Below are 9,542 nucleotides of genomic sequence, written 5' to 3'. Positions count from 1 at the left end.
TGTAACTTCTGAAGTTTCTCCTCATTCCTAGTATTTATTGCTTTTTGTCTAAAAATTTCTTTTATAAGTTTAGTAAACTCCTAAGTAATTGGTAGTGTTACACCTTTTCCATACTCAATCTTGAGAAGGGTGAGACATAGGAATTTGAAATCTTTTTAATACTCCTTGTTAACTTTGACAAGGACTTGGCTTTAATTGATGGTTCAAGGGGCTGGCCAGTTAGCTCAGTTGGTTAGAGTGTGGTGCAATAACACCAACCTCAACGGTTTGGATCCCCATACCAGCCAGCCACCAAAAAATTTTTAAAAAGGTTCAATACTGAAAATGTTGGATTTCCACCAATCCTGGATTTGCTCAGCTTCAAATTAAAATTTATTTTTAAATTGTTCTTTCCACATTTTGTCAGCTTAGCTAGAACTAAAACTTACATGGTATAACCATAAAGGGAAGTAATTGGAAATCCTTGTTCTCTGATTAAAGAGATTACTCACCCTGCCCTCAAAATATCTCTCTAAATGGTTTCACTTCACAAATTAATTTTATCTTTCTCCCCACTAAGATTGGTGGGAATAATTAGGTATACTGTATTAGGTAAATAAAGAATAAGTAAATTATGAAATAGCAACTGTATTTGTATTTAACTCAGAAGTTTCAAAAATGCCTTGGGGCCCACCCGGGGTCTTAAGGTATGTAGCCAGGGACCAGACCCCCTCCCACAACCAGATGCACCGCCAGTGCCTCAGGGCCCACCCAGGGACCTGAGGCATGGATCCGGGGACCGGACCCCCCCAACACACAACCAGGCACACCATCAGTGCCAAGGAGCATGCCAAAATCATCACCTCCATGTGGGTGGCCCACCACAGCCACCAAAATAACCATAGCTGCCACGAAAGCAGCTAGGTGCCACAACCACTATGCAGATGGTCTACCAGCCACTGGAGTGCATTGACACAAGGAGAGTCACCAGCAGAGACCAAAGAAAATAAGAGGATATCTCTCTCCACAAAGCCCATTCCAGAGTGACAGAAGAAGCATCTGCTCTATGGTAATATTGGGGGACCTGAACACACCTCTCAGCATTGGACAGATCATCTAGGCAACAAATCAACAGAGTAACCATTACTCTTTCAGAAGGAGAGAAGAAATCTAGGGTAATTAGAGGGGGAAGGGGGGGCCGGCCCCGTGGCTCACTCGGGAGAGTGCAGAGCTGGTAGCACTGAGGCTGCAGGTTCGGATCCTATATAGGGATGGCCAGACCACACCGTGCCAAGGGTTGCGATCCCCTTACCGGTCAAAAAAACAAAACAAGGGGCGGGGGAAGAGAGGGTGATAAGGAGAGATTGGACAAGGGGCATAAAGAATAAGTTACAATTTGTAACAATACATATTTTAGTAATACTGATTCGATCAGCATATCTCAACATTGAACCCCCAAACTATGTATGATCAATTATGATTTAATAAAAAATTTTTAAAACTTTTAGAAAGTTTCAAAAAGGTTTTTCAATGAAAGTTGAAAGCTGGATCTGTTGTTATTCTTCCTTGGTTTATTGGTTAACTGTGTTTCAATAGTGTGCTATTCACCTATTTGTCTAAATTGCACCCATCTCCATGAAGAAAGCTATAGCTGCCTTAGCTTTTGTCTACAGAAAGGACATTCTCCTTTGATCAGTTAGTTGAATTGATTTGCTGCTTGCTTGGCATCATTGAAGCCTGGAGGAACCAGGATGGATTTTAGTTTATAGGAGGGTGTGGTCAGACAGTTTAAGTGAGTTTATCCATCTCTATAGAGCCTTGCAGACCTCTGTTTCCTTCACTGATCCAGACGGTAAGAATTGGGCACAGCCAGTTTCATGAGGCTAAAATAAGTCACCTAACTGTGAGACTGCTCACACATGGTTTCTGCTCCTAGTGGGTTTCCAATTGATTGAGAAGACAGGGCACTAAATAACATAAAGCGAGACATTACATTGACTAATTAAAATAATTCACTGAAAAGTCTAGGATTAAGTTGGTAGGTAGAATTAAACCATAAAGATTTCTCAAAATTGTAGCGAATAGGAGGAAAATGTGACTTGAACCAATAGAAAAGTTAAGGATCATGTATGTAGGACAACTCCAACGCAGAGTTTGAGAGTGGCAAAGTCAAAACTGTATTATGTTCTACGTGGAATGGGCATCACAAAGCAAGCTTGGAGCTGGTTAAAGGGTAAGAGCTAGGATAGGGCTGGCTGGTTAGCTCAGAGCACAGTGTTATAACACTGAGGTCCAAGGTTCAGATCCCCAGACCAGCCAGCTGCCCCCCCACCCCCAAAAAAGGAGCTAGGCTAGGGTAAAGCAAAAGCCCAATAGGGTAGGGCTAATGAGGTAGAATGCCTTGAAAGCAGATCTGAAATGTGTGTGGTTCCCAAATACCTGTTCATTCTGGATCAGAAATAGCTGAAGAGGCTTTTTGTTTTTCTCATTTTCTCAGCTAAGCCTCTGGATTTTTTTTTTTTTTTTTTTTTTTGCTGCTGTCTGGTAAGGGGATCCAAATTCTTGACCTTGGTGTTACCAGCACCATGCTCTACCTATTGAGATAACTGGCCAGTTACCTCTGGAAATTTTGATTTGATAGATCTGATAGGACTCAGGAATTTATATTAAAACAAAAACTTCCCCAGGTAATTCTGATTGCAGCCATTTCAAGATCACTGAGCTGGAATCACTGAGCTGGATGATACCGAAGTGGCTAGGGAGATCACTGGAGGATTGCATAAAACAGCGATAGATAAAGTTGTGGTTAACAGGTACGGAAAATTTTAGGAGCTATATACAGAATGGTGTAAGAATGGAGAATAGCTAGAAGTGAGCAACAAGAAGGCTGCTATAGTAGTGCACAAGTAAGGAAAGGGGGTTTTGGCTGTGGGGACAAGCAAGAAAAACTCATCTTGTTATTAAGGAAACCACTGGTCAGAACAAAGGACTTAATGTTTGGGGTATTTTGAAATTTCCAATCAACTTTTAAAAGTGAGTTGGCTTTGGGCCAGCCCGTGGCTCACTCGGGAGAGTGTGGTGCTGATAACACCAAGGCCATGTGTTTGGATCCCTATATAGGGATGGCCGGTTAGCTCACTTGGGAGAGCATGGTGTTGACAACACCAAGTCAAGGGTTAAGATCCCCTTACCGGTCATCTTTTAAAACAAAAAACAAAACAAAACAAAAAAACGTGAGTTGGCTTTGAGATAAAATTACTGAAAGGTTTTGGCTAATAATAATTCCTGCTTTAAAAAAAGTAAACTGGGTTTCTTGTAAACAAACAAACAAAGCCACAATGGTGTCAGCTTTTGGTTCAGTGCATACATTCCTCAGCACACATGATTATATCATGAAGTCACCCAGTTTTTGAACAAAAGCTGCTAGGGTGGGGACATTGTCTCATTTCCTGCCCTTCCCACAGCTGGTTATTGCTAGAGTTTATTACAGTATGCTCTGAGCCAGAAGAAAGTCTTTAGCTCCCAAAACATCCCCCACCAGATGCCTACTCTTGTTTTCTTGTGGAGGAATGTGTAGGTGAAGGGGCAAAGGCAGAGAAGGTGAGTCCAAATATGTGCTCAAACAGTGTTATCCAGCATAACATCTCTGCTGGCCTGGTCAGTAAAGCATGCACATCAATCAGTCAGAAGTAACTCATACAGTCCCACCCAGAATATTCTGACCACTGTTACATTCATATCCTTAGACAGCTCAAGAGAATATGAGGGTATTTCAAAAAGTTCATGGAAAGATTTGTATTATCTCTTAATTCTATTTTTCCACTAACTTTTGAAATACCCTCATATGTGGGCCTGGTTGCAGCTAATAATACACACCCACCACCACCACCACCACCACCAAAAAACCAAAACCAAAACTCAACTCTAGACCAAACTTCTTTTGAAATTCCAAACCAGAATAAGGAGGAAGAAGAAACAAAGCCTTTTTGTGTTTGCCTTAAGTTTGCTTCCCAGACAATATTTTATTTCCTACTTCTCTGCCTTTATCGAGTGCCTGCTGCATGGCAGGCATTGTGCTAGCATTGGGAATTCAACAGTGAATAAAAACAAGCACACAGGTCTTGGAGTCTCAATTTTGTTTTGTGGGCACCTCTAATGCTAAGGTGCAAAATCTGATGTGAGAGATTTGGATGGTAAGAGAGTGAGAAGGGGTAAAGGACAAGTAGCAATTTCAACTGCTTGGTAAACATTAAATGTTACCTTAGAAAAATGCCTGGGGAGAGACCAGTTTGGTGTGAGTGAGTGTAAATCATGAAAATGGTTTCACACTATTGCAGGTGGCCCTCTAAAACATTCTTGAGGACATTGGAATCAAAATCATGAGCACATTCTAATTTGTATTAGTTCCCATTAGGCTGTTTGCATCTTACTTTGAAATCTTCACCAGCAGTGATGGTAGAAAAATATAGCTACTGGAGTCAGACTGCCAAAGGCTCCATTGCTTATGACCTCTGTGAACTTGGAGCAAGCTATCTCACCTCTCTGAATTTCACTTTTCTCATCTGTTAAATGGGGAATAGTAACAGTATATATCCAACAGCCTTGTTGTAAGGATCGAATGAGTTTTATATATATGAAGTGCTTAAAATAGTGCCCAGCACTGGTAAACATTCAATTCGTTGTAGCTATTTTTGCCATCATTATTAAAAACGATGGGGTGGGCGGTATTGGGGAGATGTTGGTCAAAAGATACAAAAGCTCAGACAGAAGGAATAAGTTCAAGAGATCTATTATATAACATAGTAACTACAGTTAATAAAAATGTATTATACAAGCATACTTTGAAAAGTTCATGGAAAAATGGAATTAAAAGACAATACAAATCTTTCCATGATCTTTTTGAAGTACCCTCATATATTTGAAAATTGCAACCAGAGTAGATTTTAGGTGTTCTCAACCCCAGCAAATGATGAGAATGTGAGGTAACACATGTTAATTAGCTTGATTTAGCCATTACACATGCATACATATTTCAAAACATCATATTGTACACCATAAATATAGACAAATTTTATTTTGTTTATTTTATTTTTTGGGGGGTGGCTGGCCAGTACAGGGATCAAACCCTGGATCTTGCTGTTATCAGCACCACGCTCTAACCAACGCAGCTAACCAGCCAGCCCCACAAATTTTATTTTTTAGTTAAAAAATAGGAAGAAAAAAGAATGAAAATGATTCCATCTTTATGGTCCTGTCAGAGTCTTTCAATCAGACTGAGGTTTAATATAACATTTGAGGTGAATTATCAGCTCCCCAGGCTTGAACACTAAGAGTAGTTAATCAGTTCCCAGTCTTTTATCCAAAATTTTTATTAGCACATCTAATCCTGGGCTTGTTGATCCTTAATACTTCCTCTAGTAGTTTGTTCCTAAAGGCCAACCAGTATTTTGAGCATTTCTTTGAGGTACTCAGAAGGAGGTATTTTAACATAGTATATACAGTATTGGGCAATTTGAATGCTCACCAGTTTACTATCTTACTAAAGTTATACTGACTAAGAATAGATATATCCTTAGCTTTCTGAAAAGTTGTGCCCTACATCTACACTTATGCTGCTGTTGAAGTTATTTAAAGAGGACTCCAAACACTAGGCTCTTTGCCTTTTCAAACCATGAGGTACGGGGGATGGATGAGGTCAGTATGTGAGGCCTTTACTATGTTGGCAACTCTTTTCTGAAAGTTTGTTATAAGATCACATGAGAAAGTACCACGGAGCGGAAGGTACTATAGAAAACAAGGTAGTGATCTTTGTTGGTTGTCCACCCAGCATCCATTTGTCCTTCCAAAGGAACCGATGTTTGATTCAAGAATATACCCTTTTCCCACACCCAGCTCCAGGGCAGTCCTAAGTGGCCTAAAGATAATTTCATCCTCCTTGTCAATGATTGGTTCAGAAGTGATCATGTGACACATTTTGGACCAGCAAGACTAAAGGATGAAGAAAAAGAAAGACTAGAGGATGGAATTGCTAGAGGTTTCTGGGAACTTATTCTGGGAATAAAGCTATCTTATTACTCTGGCAGAGGTCCTGAAGCAATCTCCTCTTTCCCACAGAAGTGGATGAGGAAGCAAGGAGTCCTGAGAGTGTTAATCAGATAAAAACTTCAGGATGGGCCGGCCCATGGCCCACTCAGGAGAGTGCGGTGCTGATAACACCAATGCCATGGATTCGGATCCTATACAGGGATGGCTGGTTGGCTCACTGGCTGAGTGTGGTGCTGACAACAGCAAGCCAAGGGTTAAGATCCCCTTACCGATCAACTTAAAAAAAAACAAAAAACGCTCAGGATGAAGCAACATTGAATGTCAGAGTGGGCCCACAGAAAGGACCTGGGTCCTTGATAGTATCAGTGACCTTTTGCAGAAGTCAACTCTGAAGTCTGTCCCAGCTCTGGACTTCCAGTTGGGTGATCCAATACATTTTCTTAATGTTTTAGCCACTTTGAATGGGGTTTCCTGTTAATTGTAGCTAAAAGCATCCTTAGTGCCAAGATACTCTGACTATCATTGTTTTATATGATCATGTTATTTTTTAAGACTGTCACATTGAAAAAAGTAATATACAAAATTATATACATGACATGATTTCAATCATAAGATAATTTAAATTAGAAGATGTGCCAAAATTAGCAATACTTGCCTCTAGGTGGATTTTTTTTTTCCTGTTTCTATGAACTTATACTTTATTTTACACATATTTTACAGTGATCCTGAGTGACAAATCATGGGAAAAATATACAGGAAATAAGACTAGAAGATGAAATGGCTGTTAAGGTTTTGAAATTTTGATTTTTTTCCTTTTCCGTATTTTCCAATTTTCTTATATTGTACTTATTATATTAGCTTTGTAGTTAAAAAATGTTTTTTTGGGGGGTTGGCCACTTAACTCAGTTGGTTAGAGTACAGCCTTATAAACCCAAGGTCCTGGGTTTGGATCCCCTTACAGGCCAGCCATACACAAAAAAAGTTTTTTAGTTCCTTCACCAAAACTTTAAAAGTGCAGGGACTGATTCTCCTGCTTCCTTTCTCTCTTCCTCTGACAGGGATTGTAATTTACACAGAGCAGAAAATATGAAAAGTGAATCATTTCAGACTTTAAGGCATGCAGAGAAATCCACAAAGAGCAGCTGCAATGGTCATATCACCCCAGTAGGTTACCCCAGAATGTTGCATTGACCTGTGTTCCTTTTCCTTCAGGGCACTTCCCAGTTCGTAATTATACATTCATTAGTGTGATTATTTGCTTAATATTGTCTTCTGCTAAGCTCCCCAAGAACAGGTCTCTTTTTGTTTATTTAACTCAGGACCAGTCCTGGCAAGAACAGGACTCTTGATAGGCAACACGCCCCAAGAACATCCTTTTGGAGTCTGAGTGTTAACTTCATTCATACTCATCCAGCTTTCAAGAGAGTCATGCTGACATCACTGTGCTTATTTGATGTGAATCAGTCTTTATTTTGCACTTGTGTGGTGCATTAACAAATTCAACATACAAGATAGCATTACATAGTGTAGGTTAGCGTTACAGCATTAAGCAATTTCACACGATTCATGTTAGCTTTTTCAGTTTTTTTCTTTTCTTTTTTTTAATTTGACACGTTTATTTTAGTTTTGAGTTTCATTTTTACAAGAGAAGACACAAGGTAAAGAAAGACGACCACTTTGGAGAGGGGTCTCGGTGAGGGCAATGTCACTGTCATGGCCATAGTAAAAGCCTTCCAAGAAAAGGGACTTGCACTATTCCCTCTCCTGAGCAAGCCACCCCTGTCCCCAAAACCAGTTCTAACTGTTTTCATATCTAGAGCTCTGTTCATAGACATGTACATCTTGGCTGTGCTCCACTGAAAACTGAAAGAAGGAATAACTCATAAAGGGACTTTTGTCATTAAGAAAAACTCTTGTCTTCTCAAAGGAATCAAGATATCCTCAGAGAAAGACTGACCATTGGAAAATCAGAAGTGACCATTCCCTAACCTATTCCTGACCATGGTGCCTTGTGCAAAAGCTGGGATGTGACTCTCTTGTCTTTCACCTGACTCTTAGGAGGAGGCATTCCTCCTTCATCCTTATCAATTATCTCTGGAAAAAACAAATGTGAAAGCCAAAGTCAGCTAAGAAACTTTGGGACAGCAAAATCAAGGGCACGATGATCCGGCCTGAGATAGGTAGGAGGAACCCTGTATTGTTCACCTCTTTGCCATTTTCTGGCAAAGACAATGAGGCAGCTCCTAGGCTACAGAACTAACGGTTCCTTCCTGTCACCTCGCCACCTTCTGCTCAGTAGACCCAAAGAATGCAAGGAATAAAGCTACAAGGAGATGGGGAAGAGAGGAGTGGGGCAAGGCTGTTTTCCCAGACTTAACGTCAGGAGGAGCTACAGAGGCACACACAGCAGGGCAAAGACCAGACTATTTTCACCTGTTGCTTTGCTTTGTTTCTGAGAAGGAAACAAAAGCGGGTTGCTCAGCAATTTCTGATCTTTAGACATTAAGGCGATGAAGAGGAACCATTTAATTTTTTTTCTAACGGGGCTTCAGAATGCTCCTGTTTGATTAACATTAAACTATCTCAAAATGCATTTTTAGAAAACAGAAATTATTTTCTTCTACGTATGATACAGTATTTACATTCCATGGGGTATAGATATGACACTAGTGGTGTGACCTCAACTGATGGTGAGATAGTGAGTCTGCTTATGGGGGATGGGGGTTGACAGGGACAAGAACAGAATGGGCTTTGTGCCTGCTCAGAGCTCTGCATTGTCAAGAATCTAGTTAAAACAAACAAACAAACAAAAAAAGGATTGGGGGTGGGGGTGGGCAGATTGGTTTTAAATCCACAAGAGCTAAGAGACTACCAAAGGCAAGATCACCACCCTCTCCGTGGAGACTCAACTTCTCAACTCCTTCTCAGAAGCAAGTCAGAAAGTGATGTTCTTATATGGAAGTGGACACTTCAATTTCAGCTAATCTTTCAGGCCCTGGGTCAAGCTGTTGTTTATTTAAGTTCCTCTTCAGGCTGGCAAAAATAAATATTGCCTATGCAATCTTATCTATTGTCAGTGAAGTCTCTATCACCTGGAGTCTCAACACTGGAGACATGGATGTGCGAGGAGTAAGTATACCTGAATTCTAATCCCAGCAAGATGCTGAATCTCTCTCAATTTGTATTGCCCAGTGGCAGGAGTATTAAACTCTGTGGTTCCCCCATTCCTCCACCATGTCATGACACACTCTAAGTTCAAAGAACTACATACCTTGTTTTGAGGGAGAGGATGTCCTGGAAGAATCCAAGCTACCTATATTACTCAGTCACACTGTTATTTTCTTAAGAGCTGTTATTGAAAAATTCAAGGAAAAAGAATAATTTATAAGAGCCTTTTTTCTTATGAAGTAAATGTAATCTCATTATAATATCTAAGCCACTTGAGAAGACCCTAAGGCTTCTCTATGGTCAGCATTTCTGGAAAAACAAAGGCCAATGTAATCCTTCAGATCTCTGAT

This window comes from Cynocephalus volans, chromosome 8, assembly GCF_027409185.1.
Source record: "Cynocephalus volans isolate mCynVol1 chromosome 8, mCynVol1.pri, whole genome shotgun sequence".
NCBI classification, from domain to species: Eukaryota; Metazoa; Chordata; class Mammalia; order Dermoptera; family Cynocephalidae; genus Cynocephalus; species Cynocephalus volans.
Note: the sequence above shows the minus strand (reverse complement) of the source record.